Genomic DNA, 17,468 nt, shown 5'->3' with positions numbered 1-17,468 from the left:
CTGATTGTTGTTATGGATGTTATGTTGGTGTACCACTTCCTGTTTCCTGTTTTCCGTTTGTAGCATTGGTTTGTGATGTATTTACATCACATGAAACATGGTGTCAGAAGTGGGAGAAGCCTCTGAGGAGGGTGATGGGCAGTGAATGCCTCCATGTTTACAAGCATAATCTAAACCTTACAGAGGAGCAAAAGAATGACACCAAATCCATCCCGGATGCATTAGAAACTTTCATCAGGCCTTCTAAAAATGTCATATATGAAAGATATATATTTGGCTGCTGCAAGCAAGAAGACAATTTTGTCACACGGCTTAGAGAAAAATCTGCAAGCTGTGAGTATGGCTCTTTAAGAGATGAACTTATTTGTGACAAACTGGTTCTGGGTATCATCAATGAAAACACACGCCACCACTTGTTGAGGAAACGCGATTTAGATTTGCAAACAGCGCTTGAGATATGTCACACCGCAGACCTTACTGACAAGCATATGAAAGCTATGGAGCAGGATAAAACAACTGACAATGTCAATATAGCCTCTTCGCAGCAGCACAAGTGTCAACACAATTGTGTGCACAAATTGCACTTTGAGATTGTGGAAGCTGATCAGAAACCACTATTATCTGGTTCAACATGTGAGCGCCTGGGACTGCTGCAGTTCACTATTCCTGCTGAGCTGCACTATGTTGATAATCAGCCAGCGAAATCTCTGACGAGGCTGCTGACAAACAGCAAATTCTTCATGGCTACAGTTATGTATTTGAAGGCCTGGTAGTATCTGTTCCAGGGGAGGTGCACTTTGAACTTGACCCTGCTATTCAAGCAGTTCAATGTGCCCCACTGAATGTACCAATAGCTATTAAGCCACAGGTCAAAGCACAATTAGACAAGTATGAAGCTGAGGGACATCTAACCTCAGTATCAGAACCCACGGATTGGATAAGCAACATGGTGGTTATCAGAAAGCCTGAAAAGATCAGAATCTGTATTGATCCCAAGTTCCTGAATATGGCCCTGAAGCGGTCACATTACCTAATGCCTACACTCAATGACATTCTGTACAAACTGCCAAAATAGCATATTTTCACACTAGTCAAAGCAAGAGATGCCTTTTACAGTGCAAACTAGATGAAAAAACAGTTACATGACCACTTTCTGGACTCCTTGGGGCAGAAAGAGATGGCTTAAACTTCCATTTAGGGTTTCAGTGGCACCAGAGGTCTACCAGTGTAAACAACATGAACTATTGAGTGGGCTTCGTGGAATTGAGCCAATAGCTGATGACATTCTTATAGTTGGTTGTGGTAACACTGATGAAGAAGCTGAACGGGACCATGATGAAAAGTTAATAGCGCTACTAGATCGTTGCAGACAGGTGATGCTGAGGCTTAGCATGAAGAAATTGCAGTTCAAGGTGCAAGAAGTCCATTTCCATGGGCATATCCTGTCTTCACAAGGCTTAAAAGCTGACCCAGACAAGATTAAAGCCATGGTGGACATGCCACAGCCTGCTGATGCCAAAGCAGTTCAGAGATGTATTGGCTTTGCTACATATCTAGCAAAATTCCTGACACATTTATCTGAGGTGTGTGAGCCGTTAAGACGACTTGTGGACAGAGATGCGGTTTGGCACTGGCTTCCGAAACATGACCAGGCAGTAGAGGATATCAAACGCTTGGTCACCTCTGCACCAGTGTTGAAATACTATGATGTCACTAAGCCTGCTGCCACACAAAGTGACTCTAGCAAAAATGACCTGGGTTGTCTTTTGCAGGAAGGTCCAGAGCTCTTTCACCAGCTGAGCAAAACTATGCTCAGATTGAGAAGGAATGTTTAAGTATTGTATTTGCATGCCAACGCTTACATCATTTTCTCTATGGCCGGGACTACATTACAGCTGAGACTTGCCACAAACCTCTGATATTCAAGAAGCCCCTTTTTGTGCGCTCCCAAGCGTTTGCAGAGCATGATGCTTACATTGCAGCATTGCAACCTCAATGTTGTCTATAAGCCAGGAAGTGAAATGTATATCAGCGATGCTTTGAGCAGAGCTACGTTGGATAATGTGGCACCTGGAGGTGAGCACATGCATCAAAAAATTTGTCAGCTGCAACAGGAACAAATTTTCTTTGCCGACATCAATCAAGCCGACTGTCTTAATGTCACTGCTCAGCATCTGCAGCAACTCATACAACACACTGACGGTGACGCAACGCTACAAGCTCTGAAATCTGTTGTCTTGAGTGGATGGCCAGATGATAAAGTAGTAATTCCTGCAACTCTACGGGAATATTGGTCCTTCAGAGATGAGATCAGCGTACAAAATGGTATCTTGTACAAAGGCCTAAGGGTCATAGTGCCTAAATCGCTGAGAACGGAGATGTTATTACGAATACACTCTAGCCACATTGGAGGTGAAGCATGCTACAGACAAGCTCATAATACTCTTTACTGGCCTAACATGCAAGGTGAAATCAAAGATTTTGTCAGTTATTGTTATATCTGCAATGAATATGCCCACTTCCAACAAAAGGAAACTATGATGTTGCACGAGATACCAACATGTCCATGGCAGATCATCAGTATGGACTTAGTCAACTACGCAGGCAAAGAATACCTGATATTAGTTGACCACTATAAAGACTTTTGGGAAATCGACCTTCTTCCTGATTTGTCCACTGAAACCACAATTAAGCGGTGCAAGGCTCAGTTTGCCCGTTATGGCCAACCAGATAAAGTGATCTCTAATAATGGCCCTCAGTTTTCAAGCTTGCAATTTAGAAGATTTGCAATGAAATAGGAGTTTGAGCACGTTACTTCCTCACCACATCAGCCACAGGCGAATGGCAAAGCTGAAGCAGCTGTAAAGATTGTTAAGAACTTATGCAAGAGAGCACACAGTGATGGTAAAGACTTGTGGAAGGCCATTTTGCATTGGAGAAACACTGCAACCGAAGGCATGGATAGTAGTCCGGCACAAATTCTGATGTCAAGGAGGCTGAAGACTTCCTTCCCAGCAGCAAATAAGCTTCTGGAACCTTGTGTGGTAGAAGGTGTTACAGAAAAGTTTAAGTTTAAGAGACAAATTTCAAAGGCTCAATATGATACATCGGCCAGGGATCTGCCAGAGTTGATTATTGGAGAACAAATCCGTATGAAACCCTTACCTGGGGATAGAACAGGTCGTTGGAGAATGGGTACTTGTTTGAAAAAAGTTGCACCACGCTCGTATCTAGTGGACGTTGACGGAACTCTCTTTCGTCGCAATCGTGTGGATTTACAAGTGGCAGAAAAACCTACGTCGCAATATCTCATTGATAGGCCAGTCTCGCTTGGTATAACAGGGACACGTGTGCCCATTGACTGTGAGGAATGCACAGAGGTGGGTCCACAGACCAATGGTGCTGGCAATCCTGAGCAAGCTAGTTCATCTACCAGCAGCCACGCGCAGGACATGCCAGTAGGAGGTAATAAGAGCCCAGTAACTACAGAGAGGGCTAATAGACTACAAGGACCAGTCATCACCTGTAGTGGCAGATGTTCAAAACCACCTTTGAGACTTAAACTATAGAGTATCAAATGCGTTATTGTTATCTCTCTTCAAAACTTACAATGTTCATTTATTAACACAAAAAAAGGGGAAGATGTTATGGATGTTATGTTGGTGCACCACTTCCTGTTTCCTGTTTTCCATTTGTGGCAGTTGCTACTGTCTTTTTATGTTATGTTACCAACATGGCTCCCGTGCAGTAATCCTGCGTGCTGTGTTTATTTACATCACATTAAACAATTGCTTGTCCCATAGACTACAATGATTTAACATTGCAGCCTATGGGAGATTCACTATGTTCCTATCTTTGTCTCCAGGTGTCTGATGTGTAAAGTGCAGCTGAGCAGATGACATCTTTAAAGCCCCAACATGTATGATGAGGTTAAAATTAAACATAAAGCTTATGAACACCAGGAGCAGACCCCAGAAGAAGGTCTTTTAGGCCTAGCTTAGGCAATCTTTGTACACTTATATTTGTGCCCTTGATTGTTCTTTAATCTTTTGTGATCCTTAGATGAGGGCTACATTACGACATTTGTCGAGCGACATTTTGTCGCACCAATGTCGTGTGACAATATTTATAATGGTAGTCTATGGCGTCGCACTGCGACATGCGACAAGCTGCGCCTACGACACGACAGTCGCAAAATAACATTCAAGATGGATTTTTCTGAGACTGTCATGTCGCAGTCGCAGCATGTCGCATGTCGCACCACAGACTACCATTTTAAAAATTGTCACGCGACATTAATGTCATCCGACACATGTTGCAGTGTAGTTGTGCCCTATGTGTTGCGCGACTTATTGTCGTTGTGTAGCCCTAGCCTAACATGTAAAGCAATCCACTCTTGTTGAACAACTCTGATGTCTCTGTATTTGTATAAAGATTACTGAATCATTTATCTATCCTGACAAATATTTTATTAATTTTACCGATATAAAAAAAAAAAAAAAAAATGGCTCCACTTCATGGCCATATGACAATTAATTTCTTATGCCATACTGACTCTGGCAGGTTCTCGTTAATCAACAAAGGTATGTAGTGATGCTGTAAGATTTATTACAGTCATAAATCAGAATGTCCACATATATTTTCTTGTATTCAACTGTTTTTGTGTTTTTTTTTTTGTAATTCCACATAAAGCCATAAGTAGGACAGGAGGCAGCGGGCTATTCTACAAAGAATACAGCAGGGAATTTTGAGCAGTATAGATGCTTAGCACTACATACAATTGAAGCTGTAATAATGGCGTGCTGATTTTCTCGTGAATGAAGTAAAAGCTGCAGGATGAAGTGTCAGACAACAGGCTTATGTCAATGTTATGCTGTTGTTTCTATCTCCTCGTGTTTCCCAACAAACAGCTGAGCACAAATAATCCGAACCAGGTCACTTTTGCTTTGAGTGGATAATGCAGAGTTTGTCTTGTGAAACATGGGTTGACATTTTGTTTTTTTCTGGCTAAAGCCCAGGTTCTGATGGGGTCCCGTATAGTTTTCTTTTGATCTTGGTTTCCAGCATTTTTTTTCTTCTTGCTACATAAATACCCCTTTTAAACAGAATTGCTGTAATTCAAGAAGGATACTTAGCAAAATCGGTAATGTGCAGAATAAAGGCAAATTATCCATCTCTCTGAATATTTTCACCCAGCTTTTGTTGTTGATTCTTTTCTGTTCTTCCCTCACTGTAGTTATTACTAGTGATGAGTGTGAGGTGCCATATTCGATTTTGCAATACTTTGCGAGCATTCGATTGAATATTCGTCTTATATTAATCGAAATCGAATATTCCTCTTATATTCGTCGAAATCGAATATTCGTCATTTTTCTATTTATCACGATTAATATGCGATTTAATTATTTGTGTATTGCGATTTTTAACTGTATAGTGCAACTTTCCTATTGGTTTGCTAATGGTATGTGTATTTTACGAATATTCCCTATATTGCTATATATTTTTGTTTTATAATATGACAAATATTCTAAAAAACGAAGTTATAGCAATATAGGAAATATTCGTAAAATACACATATAGACTGCATTTTAAGTAGTATAGTGCTAAAATCTTTTTTTTATCGTCTAATTTTTTTTGTCTCTTCTGAAGTTCAGATTTGTAAAAAATTTACCCTATTAAAAAAATACACTATAGCACTATATTAGCTAAATTGCAGTCTATATGTGTATTTTACGAATATTCACTATATTGCAATGTATTCTTGTTTTATGATTCCTTCCTGCTTAAGTTGCTTGTGGGCCAATGACTCATTGACCCACAAGAAAGAAACAGGGAGGAATCATGTGTTCAGATGTAAAAAAATGCTGAATATTTGAAATAGCGAATATATAGCACTATGTTTTAAATATTCGCGAAATTAGCAAAGTTGCGATATTCGTGATTAATATTCGCTATTCGAATATTCGCACTCAACACTAGTTATTAAATTTTTACATTTTCTTTGTAGTTGAGCTTATTTATAAAACTTTTAATGTTATGTTGGTTTCCTCGCAATTTTGGCTACCAGTCCCACATTGGCAGTGCTTATTACTGCCCTGTCTTTTCTTTACACTTCATCGGGCTGTTCTCGGAACTGCCTGCTCACGCTGACCGCATTTGTTTCAGACCGGCTCGCGGCGCAGGCACAGGTAAGGACTTAACAATGCAAACTGGCCATCACTGCTCCTAAGGGTGTTATATAAGCTGTCCCCCAAGTCTTCACCCTTTAATCCCCTGTACAGGGATCTGGACTCTGCTGCATGCAGGGGAACCACCAGACTGCTACCTGTTGGAATATTCTTTCTTCAAGTATATGCTAACTGATAGGGGTCAAGATACACCAAAGCTGAGCACCAAAGAATAAGGCAAAACTGTAGTCAGAGATAGGACCAGGTCAGGGCAGGCAGAGTGAGTGCAATCCAATAAACAATTTGAGGTCAGGGTGGGCAGCTCAGGGTCAGTACAGAGGACTGGCAGATGACAGGTCAGACATCAAAAGGTCATTATCAGAATTCAGGCAGAAGTCTTTACAGGGAACAAACAGGCTTACACCTTTGCATGAAACTACAGTAGGGTACTAGAACCTGAAGCTATGGAGCGCGTAAGCAAGGCTGCAGCTGCAACCAACAGCACACACCCAATACTCAAAGCAAAACGCCCGATGTAAAGTTGTCTGTTAAAACATTAAAAATATACCCCAAAGCAAAAGAAAACAGAACAGCAATTGCATAATACAAAAGATAACAAACTTTATTAGATATATAGTTTAAAATAGAGTTTCATATACGTTAGCAGCATTACTTTAACAGGAAAAATGACCCCAGGACCACTATTAATGATACATACAGGTAAAGATTTCTCCTATAGATAGAGGATATCAATAAACCCCAACCATAAAAAAAAGTGCAAAGTGCCACAGAATGGATCAATACATACAGGAGACATTTATGTAGAATATACAGAACAGAATTGTCCTTTTTTTTTTTTTTTTTTTTCTTTTATAAAGTTTATTGGGAAAATTACAAAACATTAACAGCAAAATTTTTTACAACCCCTCAATTATTAATGACCCAACCAAATGTAGATAAATATAAATATAGTTAGTTCATCTTTTAGTTGCATTTATAAAAAACCCTCCCCTCCCTCCCCCCTAGTCTGTGGTGCGTCAAGGCAGGACCCCCATAAACAAACCAACATGACCTCAGTTAGTCAATCTTCCAGCCACCCCATATCCTATTCCACTGGTCCTCAACTTCCCTCCGTTTATATATGATTTTCTCGTAATTTTTAACCTTATCAGTTAAATTTATCCATATATTTATGTCTGGAGTGGATCGGGCAAACCAGGTCCGACTAATCAGAACTCTAGCCAACATCAATATTCTGCTCAGAAAGATCTTTTGATACTTGTGATTTTTTAATTTGGAAAAGTCGTTAAGCACGAATACATGAGGTTCAAAAGGAATTCGAATTTTTAGTTTATGGATAATACAATTATTAATACTATTCCAGTATTTTACAAGTTCTGGACAAGTCCAAACCATGTGGAGGAAGTCTGCTCCTACAATATCACATTTGGGGCAGTTAGATGTGGCTCTCAACCCGCATTTATTCATCCATAGGGGAGTAATGTATAGTCTATGGGAAATATAAAATTGTATTAGGACATGGTTAAAGTTCTGGGATACTGAAGTCAGATTCCCAAAAATATTCAGAATTGTCCTTAATCCTGACACGTGTTTTGCGGTAGCTTTTTCAAGGGATATGAGCGGTGTATCCTCACTACTAGGTTTGAGCGAACCCGAACTGTAAAGTTCGAGTTCGTACCAAACTTTAGGATTTTTTGACCCCGAACCTGAACATTTCAATAAAAGTTTGGGTTATAGTTCGGTGTTCTGTGATTTAATGCCGCTTTTTGAAAGGCTGCAGAGCAGCCAATGAGCAAGCGTTTAACTCTGTGCCCTTAGAAGCCATCACAGCCATGCCTACTAATGGCAAGGCTGTGATTGGCAAGTGCAGCATGTGACCCAGCCTCTATATAAGCTGGAGTCACGTAGCGCTGCACGTCACTCTGCTGTGCTTAGTATAGGGATAGGATGCTGCTGCTGTGAGGAAGAGAATAGGAAACAATCTATCTGGCATTAGAACTTGTTAACTCTACAATCTAGGGCAATATTTTTTTGCAGGTGCAATGCAACATTTTTGTACCCTGCCCCGATCCCAGTGACACAAAATAATACGTTTTATCAGTCTGTAAGTTAGGTAGGCGTCGGCGGCCATTTTGTGCATTTTCAGTGCACCAGCGCTGCATATGTGCCAGGGAGAATAATTTAATCCGTCTGCGAGTTCAGGGTGACATATATATAAATAAAAAAAATTCTGTAAAGTACCCCTGTGCTACATATGTGAGTGTAATCAATTCAGTAAATCCATCTGTTAGAGTCTGGGGGGACAAATAATTATTTTTTTGCTAAAAAGTACATTGCGCCCTTCACTGCATTTGTGATAGTGAAAGAAAATCAATTAAATACATCTGTTTAATTGTGGGTGAAAAAATCATATATTTTTTTTCCATAAAGTACCTTTGTGGTCTGCACTGCAAATCTAGTAGTGAAATATAATCAGTAAATACAACTGTGACATTGTGGCTAAAAATAACCCTTTTTTTGTGCCAGAAAGTGCCTTTGCGGCCTGCACTGCAAATCTGATAGTGAAATAAAATCAGTAAACCCATCTGTTTCACTGTGGGTGAAAAGATTTATATATATTTTTTTTTTACATAAAGTACATTTGTGGCCTGTGCTGCATTTCAATACAATCGTTAAATACCGCTGTTGATTTTGGTTTGAAAAAATCACCCTTTTTGCACTAGATACTACATTTGCGGCATTTCTCAGTCCAATACAACCACTAAATACTGCTGTTATATTTTATTTAAAATAAAAACACCCATTTTGTGCTAGATACTGCATTTGCGGCCTTTGCTGCATTTATGACAGTCCAATACAAGCGTTAAATACTACTGTTAAATTTTTGTTTGAAAAAAACACCCATTTTGTGCAAGATACTACATTTGTGGCCTTTGCTGCATTTCTGACATTCCAATACAACCGTTAAATACTGCTGTTATATTGTGGTCTGAAATAAACAACTATTTTGTGCTAGATACTACATTTGCCTTCTTTGCTGCATTTCTGACAGTCCTAGACAACCATTAAATACTGCTGTTAAATTTTTGTTTGAAAAAACACCCATTTTGTGCTAGATAATACATTTGCGGCCTTTGCTGCATTTCTGACAGTCCAATACAACTGTTAAATACAGCTCTTATATTGTGGTTTTAAAAAAACACCCTTTTTGTGCTAGATACTACATTTGCAGCATTTCTGACAGTCCAAAACAACCAGTACCGTTACTTGGTAGGGTCAAATGCGGCTCTACGAATAGTGAGGCCAGAACAAGTACAGGCAATATTAGATTGGGTGGCTTACAGTCCCTCCAGTTCCTTCACATTGTCTCTCACCCAGTGCCTTGCTGAAAGATCAGAGTTGGCACCTACAGCCCATGGCCATCAGTCTTTCACCTCACCCCCTTGCAAATCAGCCAAGCAGTTTGAGCCCCAAGTCATGCAGCAGTCTCTTCTGCTTTTTGATGACTCTGCTAGCAGGGTTTTCCAGGGCCGTCCACATAGCCCTGCCCCAGAAGTGGAAGAGATTGAGTGCACCGATGCCCAACCACTTATGTTTCAGGATGAGTACATGGGAGGACCACTGCAGCACGTCTCGGATGATGACAAAACACAGGTGCCAACTGCTGTGGCTTTCTGCAGTCTGCAGACCGAAAAGGAGGGCAGGGGTGAAGACTTGGTAGAAGATTATGCGGAGGACAATGAAGTACTCGACCCCACATGGAATCAAGGTCATGCGAGTGACCTGTCTAGTTAGGAGGAAGAGGCCACCAGCATAGCAAAAGAGGGAGCAGAGTGCAAAAGCGGAGCGGCCGTCCCCTAGACAGTACACCTGCTACTCCCCACCGCACCAAAGGACCGAGCACACTAATGCCAGCTCCAAGGAGTTCCCTGGCGTGGCAGTTCTTCATACAATGTGCTGACGACAAGACACAAGTTGTTTGCATGCTGTGCAATCAGAAACTGAAGCGAGGCATAAACATTCTCAACCTAAGCACAACCTGCATGACAAGGCATCTAAGTGCAAAGCACAAGCTGCAGTGGAGTAGACACCTCAAAAACAAAGAAAGGTCTCTGGCTCCTCCTGCTTCCTCTTCTGCTGCAGTCTTAGCCTCTTCATCCCCATCTTGAGTGACAGTGGCACCTGCCACCCCGCAAACAGAGGATCTGCCAGCAACCAAGCATCTCCACAATGTCCCATGGAAGCGTTTAGCTGTCTCTATCTCAAACACTGGAGTGAAGGAGGAAGTACCCCCCTACCCATCTGTGATCCCTGACCCTAAATGCCAGCATTTCAAAATTACTGGCCTTTGAAATACTGTCATTCCATATGGGACAGACGGAGGGTTTTAAAAACCTTATGTCGGTGGCTGTCTCACAGTACATCGTTCCCAGCAGGCGTGGCCAGCCGCCACTACTTTTCCAGGCGAGCCATCTCTTCCCTGCACAACCAACTGGGGGACAAAATCAGGTGTGCAATGTTCAACGCCATCTGTGCCAAGGTCCACCTAACTACGGATACAAGGACCAGCAAGCACGGTCAGGGACGTTATATCTCCCTAACAGCACACTGGGTAAATGCAGTGGCGGCTGGGCCTGAGGCAGAGAGCAGTTTGGCGCATGTCCTTCCACCACCAAGGATTGCAGGGCATTTCTCTTTGCCTCCTGTTGCTCGCTCCTCCTACTCCACTTCCTCATCCTATACCGCCTCCTAATCCGGTCAGCGTAACACCTTAACCACCAACTTCAGCACAGCCAGGGGTAAACGACAGCAGGCAGTTTTGAAACTTATCTGTTTGGGGGACAAACTCCACACCGCGCAGGAGCTGTGAACGGGCATGGAACAACAGACCGATGAGTGGTTGGTGCTAATGAGTCTCAAGCCCGACCTGGTGGTGTGCGATAATGGGCGAAAGCTTGTAGCAAGTCTGGGACACACATCCCTTAACTGGCGCATGTACTGAATTTGTTGGTGCAGAGGTTCCTGAAAAATTACCCCAATATGTCAGAGTTGCTACAGAAGGTGCAGGCCGTCTGTGCACGATTTTGGCGTTCTGACCCTGCTGCTGCTCGCCTGTCAGCGCTGCAGTGTAACTTCGGCCTTCCCACTCACTGACTAATATGCAACGTATCCACAAGGTGGAACTCCACCTTGCAAAGGCTGGAAAGAGTGTGCGAGCAGCAGCAGGCGATAGTGGAGTTTCAGCTGCAGCACTCACAGGTGAGTCGTTCTGCGGAACAGCACCACTTCACCTCCGATGAGTGGGCCTCCATGCGAGACCTGTGTGCCTTTCTGCGCTGTTTTGAGCATGGCCAGTGCTGATGACGCCGTTCTCAGCGTTACTATCTTCGAGCGATGATGGAAGAGGAATGTGGCACAGGATGAGGAGGAAGAGGGATCATTTACAAGGTTTTCAGGCCAGTTATTCACAAGTGGCTCCGAGGGTGGGTTCGTGCACCAACATACGCTAGGTACACAATTGTCCAGCCAGGGCACAGTTCTGGAGGATGACGAGGTGGAGGATGAGGAGATGGAGGAGGAGGAACCATGTTCACAGCAGGGTGGCACCCAAACCAGCTCATGGCCATCACTGGTGCATGGCTGGGGGATACACAGGACACAGACGATACACCTCCCACAGAGGACAACTTGTCGTTGCCTCTGGGCAGCCTGGCACACATGAGCGTTTACATGCTGCAGTGTCTCCGCAATGACCGCCAAGTTGGCCACATTCTAACTTGTGCTGATTACTAGGTGGCTACGCTGCTGGATCCCTGTTACAAAGACAACATACCGTCCTTAATTCCGTCACTAGAGCGCGATTGTAAGATGCGCGAATCCAAGCACATGCAGGTGGACGCACTGCTGATGGCATTCCCATCTGACAGGGGGGCACAGTGGAATCACAAGGCAAAGGCAGAGGAGGAGGAAGAGGTCGCCAACGCAGCAGGGGCACCACCAGCACCTCAGAAGGCAGGGTTAGCATGCCTGAAATGTGGAAAAGCTTTGTCAGCACGCCACAACAACTAGTACCACCAGCTGATATGGAACGTCTTAGCAGGAGGCAGCATTTCAGCAACATGGTGGAGCAGTATGTGTGCACACGTCTACACGTACTGACTGATGGGTTTGCCCCCTTCAATTTCTGGGTCTCCAAATTGGGCACATGGCCTGAGCTTGCCCTTTATGCCTTGGAGGTGCTGACCTGCCCTGCAGCCAGTGTATTGTCTGAACATTTGTGTAGCATCGCAGGAGGGGTTATCACAGACAAGCACAAGCGCCTGTCCACAGCCAATTTGGACAAGCTCACGTTCATTAAAATGAACCAGGCAGGGATCCTACAGAACTTGTCTGTACCTTGTGCAGAATAGACATGTATACCGGCCTCTCCCAGCCATTGTTGTACTCCAGCGCACTTTCTCTTTGTTTTATTTTTTATATTTACCAATGTTTTGGGGTCTACCCAAATTTGAAAAAAATAAAAAAATAAAAAAAACAAAAACAAAAAAAAACTGTGTTGGCTACCTCCTCCTCCACCGCCGCTTCCACCTACACCGCCACATCCACCGCCTCCTCCTCCATATGGACCTCATCTTCCTAGATCAAGATTATATATTTTTTTATTTTTACGTATTTTATATTATTTGAAGTCATTTCCCTATCCACAATTTTCATGCTCTTAACCACATTTAGCTGCCTTTTGCAGCCCTCTAGCCCTTTCCATTACATTTTTTTAGAGCCATCTTAGTGCTCCAAAGTTCGGGTCTCCATTAACTTCAATGGGGTTCGGGTTCAGGGTCAAGTTCAGGTCCCGAACTCAAACATTTTTGTAAAGTTCGGCCGAACCCGTCAAACCCGAACATTCAGGTGTCCGCTCAACTCTACTCACTAGCTATATATAGCCTGTTCATTAGTTCAATCCAGTGCACAAGGAAAGAAAATTCCTGCCATATTCAGAGAGGGGAATGAGGAAGAGGAAGTGGGGTGTGTTCCAGCATGGTTACTTGGTCACTTCCGGTTACTCTAGTGTCCGGACACATTTCTATAAAGGATCCATAATGAAGAAAGAAGAAAAAAGCCCATTGTTGTATATAGATAAGTACTTCCCATAAAGGGGGGTATATAGGAGGTAGACAAATGAAATAATCAGGTAATCAACCTATCTAAGGGATCGGATCTGGAGAACTCCACGGAGGACCGCATGACTCAAACCGGATATACGGTCTGCGGTCCAAACATGATCCGCCCATTCCAGCCTTATGGTGATTGTGATCACGGAAGTACACACTAAAAGGCCCTTACTTGTCTTGCGAGATCTCGGACCAATGCTCTCTGTACTATGAGACTGCATTCCTCTGTGGAAATCAGACCTTCGGTGAGCGCTAGACTGTCCAAATGACGGCACACCATTGTAGGGAACCATGGCCAAAAGAGATAATCATGAGGGGGTATAAAAGGAGTCTAAACTGTACATAATATATAAATATAAAACATAGCTGTGACAGAAGTGACAAATCTATTATAAAGGACAAATTCATAAACTGTACATAATCAATGTATAAATTCAAATACGCTTTTGTTATAACATGATTAAATACAAATATATATATATATATATATATATATATATATATGCGAATACATATTCAGGTTAAGAAAAGCTATATAAATAAATAAGGTGAAGTGTGTGATCAAAAAAATTAAATTAAAGGTGACAAAACATGCCAGGGAAAAAAGTACAAGTGCCAAACCAAAGAAAAAGTGCAACGTGACAATTGGTGAAACATTAGGTTAAAAGGTATCAAATGTACAGTAAAACCTCCATAAACACATCCCAGAACGTAGACAAATATATTTTCCATCCTTCTATAGACGCAAAATGTTTCATCCTCATATTCCACTGAATCCCCCCTGATGTTTAAATGATCCTACACCATTTACTTTATTAATACACATAGAATGAATGTCCATGAAGATTCGAAGGACGACCTAATGAAACAAAACAAAAAAATATATTAAAACCAACATAAAAACAGTTTAAAAAGGTTGAAACAGATGATAACACCACTAAGACCAGTAGAGGATAAATACAAACGGGAAATACAGAGAACTATCTAAGAAAAGGGGAAAAACTGAGGGCCTCATTCAAACCCAATGGCATTACCATATTCAGTTTGAAAATCCACTTAACTTCCTTCTGTGCTAGAAGCTTTTTCTAGTCCCCACCCCTCCCGCCTATCAGAATCTATCAATCCCCCTTACCTTAAGGCGTGAACCGTTACAGTTATGATGCGTTTTAAAGTGCTGTGGGATTTTTTTCAGAATCGAGAGGTCTTCTTGATCTTTCACTTCAATGATGCCGAGGACATGTTCCCTCGTACTTCTTTTCATTTGTCTTGTAGTCCTACCTACGTAGAGAAGATTACAGGGACATCTTGCTACATATATCACACCTATCATTGTGCAGGATATTGTGTGTGTGATCTCATAAGATCTCTGGCCAGTGTAATCCATAAAAATAGTCATTCTCAGAATGTTCGGACAAGCTACACATTCGCCACAGGGGTGACAGCCTGGATGTTAAAGAAGGATACATAGGCAGGTAGCGTTGCAGAGTGTGGTCCACTCGTAAGATGTTCCAATACTTCCTGAGTATGGAAACAACTCTCCATGCCCAGAGTTATATGAGGTAATGTTTCTCACTACTCTGTCCTCTTCCTTATTTCTGATCTGATTTTGTAACAGTTTGTCTCTCTTTGACTGTTTGGCACGTAAATAAGCTCGTCTTACCGATCGATCACTGTAGCCACGATCTTTAAATCTCTTATTTTGATCAGTGGCCCGCCTCTCGAAATCATCATCTCTAGAACAGATTATTTTCAGTCATAGGAATTGTCCAATAGGAAATCCGTCATGCAATTTTTTGGGGTGGAAGGAGACTGTTCACCGCGGTAGGTTTTCTGAAAAGATCTGTGTGGACAAAGCCGTCATTATCCACATGTAGAGAAACATCCAGTAAAATCTATCTTTTCTCTTCCCATCTTATATGTGAGATGAATGTTCATGTCTCATTAAGAAACGCCATGAATAAACTCAAATCCTCTACACTGCCCTTTCATATTATGAGAACATCATCTATATAACGACACCATAGATGAACTTTCTCAATCTGGTTAATGGGGTCAGTTAGAAAGATCCTCCTCTCCCACAGCCCCAGGAAAAAGATTTGTGCATGAGGGCGCACAAGACGCCCCCTTTACAGTTCCCTGGAGCTGTAGGTAATACGACCCTCTAAAGATAAAGAAGTTATGCCATAATGTGAAATCAAGAAGATCAAGAATGAATAAACCATACTCACTTTGTATATTGGAGGTCATCAGCGGCAAGAATGCCGTCCTCATGACGGATGGATGTATAGAGTGATTCGACATCACATGTAATGATGAGCATGTCTTCATCCAGCTGGAGTCCATTCAGTTTGCGTAATAGGTCGCCTGTATCTTTAAGATATGATGGGAGGCTTTCAACCAATGGCCTCAATACATGTTCAATTAACTTGCTGATAGCTTCTTATATTGTTGTTACCTGAAACTATTGGGCGACCTGGTGGAATTTTTTGCATTTTTGTGTATCTTCGGTAACATGTAAAATGTTGCTACGGTTGGATTGTTCATAAATAGACATTTCTGTTCTTTGGTGTTATTCACTCCCACATCAGCTGCTTTTTGTAAGATCGATCCAAGGGCACTCTGGAAGGTGGTTAAGGGGTTAAATGTCAGTTTCTGATAACAGAATCCTTTACCCGTCTAAAAGCCTCCCGCTCATACATATGGGTAGCCCAAAGGATGCCGTGCGGTATACGATTTTGTATTGGTATCAGATTTATTCCTTTCATTATCCGTTGAGAAGAGAGAAGATACTGAAGTACTTCTACTACATGGTTCATGTTTCTTCTGTTTCCACTTGTACATCCTATTCAGTTCAAAATCCTGTAGATCTCTTTGAAATGTGTTAGTCTTTTGTTCCTTTATTTGTTTCTCCCATACTTTATAGACGTCATCAATTTCACACTTAAATGTCTCACGTTTGGTGTCCTTCAATACTTGATTCAACTGTTTATCCAAAATTCTCAACTCCTTATCAACTTCAGAAAGCAACATATCATTAGTGGTAATAAGTAGGGTTTAGCGAACCCAAACTGTAAATTTCGGGTTCGTACCGAACTTTACAAATTTTTGACATCGGACCCGAACCCGAACATTTCAGTAAAAGTTTGGGTTTGAGTTCGGTGTTCGGCGATTTAATGGCATGTGTTGAAAAGCTGCAGGGCAGCCAATCAACAAGCTTTTAACTCATGTGGCCCTAGAAGCCATCACAGCCATGCCTACTAATGGCGTGGCTGTGATTGGCCAGTGCAGTATGTGACCTCTATATAAGTTGGAGTCACGTAGCGCTGCACGTCACTCTGCTGTTATTAGTGTAGGGATAGGATGCTGCAGCTGTGAGGGAGAGATTAGGAAACAATTCTGGTGTTCTTGGTGTTAAATCTGTAAACTTCAGCGATTATTTTTGTGGGTGCTATGCAAAATGTTTGCACCCCTGAGCCAAGTGTCACAGATAAATAAGCTTTAATCAGTCTGTTAGGTGGGCGTTAGCGACCATTTCTGCAAGTGCAGTGTATTTGCAACTGAATGTGTGCCAGGGACATTACTTTAGTCCTGGTCTGGTAGCTCAGTGGGCGACATCTAGGCATTTTTTAAGGACACCTGCACTGTATATGTGCCGGGGAAGGGAAAATAATATAGGTAATCCGTCTGTGACTTCAGGGCCCAAGGGGGGGGGGGGGGGGGGGAGGGGCATATCCCAAAAAAATTCTGTTAAGTACCCCTGTGCTGAATATCTGACAGGGAAAAATCTATTCATTAAATCCATCTGTTAGATTCCAGGCGGACAAATTCCCTTTTTTTGGAGGTCAAGTTCCCCTGTGTCCTGCAGTGCATACCTGGCAATGAAAATAATGTAATTACATTAGTCTGTCACATATTTGTGTGACATAAAGTGATTTTTTTCTCTTTCTGACACCGGCACTGCATATATGACAGTCAAATAAAACCAGTAAATACTGCTGTTACATTGTCGGTTGACAAATTCCCATTTTTTGTGCTAGAAAGTAAATTTTTTGGCCTGCCTGTATTTCTAGCAGTCAAATAAAACCTATAAATACTGCTGTTACATTGTTGG

Source organism: Bufo gargarizans, chromosome 2, assembly GCF_014858855.1.
Source record: "Bufo gargarizans isolate SCDJY-AF-19 chromosome 2, ASM1485885v1, whole genome shotgun sequence".
Lineage (NCBI taxonomy): Eukaryota > Metazoa > Chordata > Amphibia > Anura > Bufonidae > Bufo > Bufo gargarizans.
The sequence above is the reverse complement of the archived record's forward strand: the minus strand, read 5'-3'. Positions refer to the sequence as shown.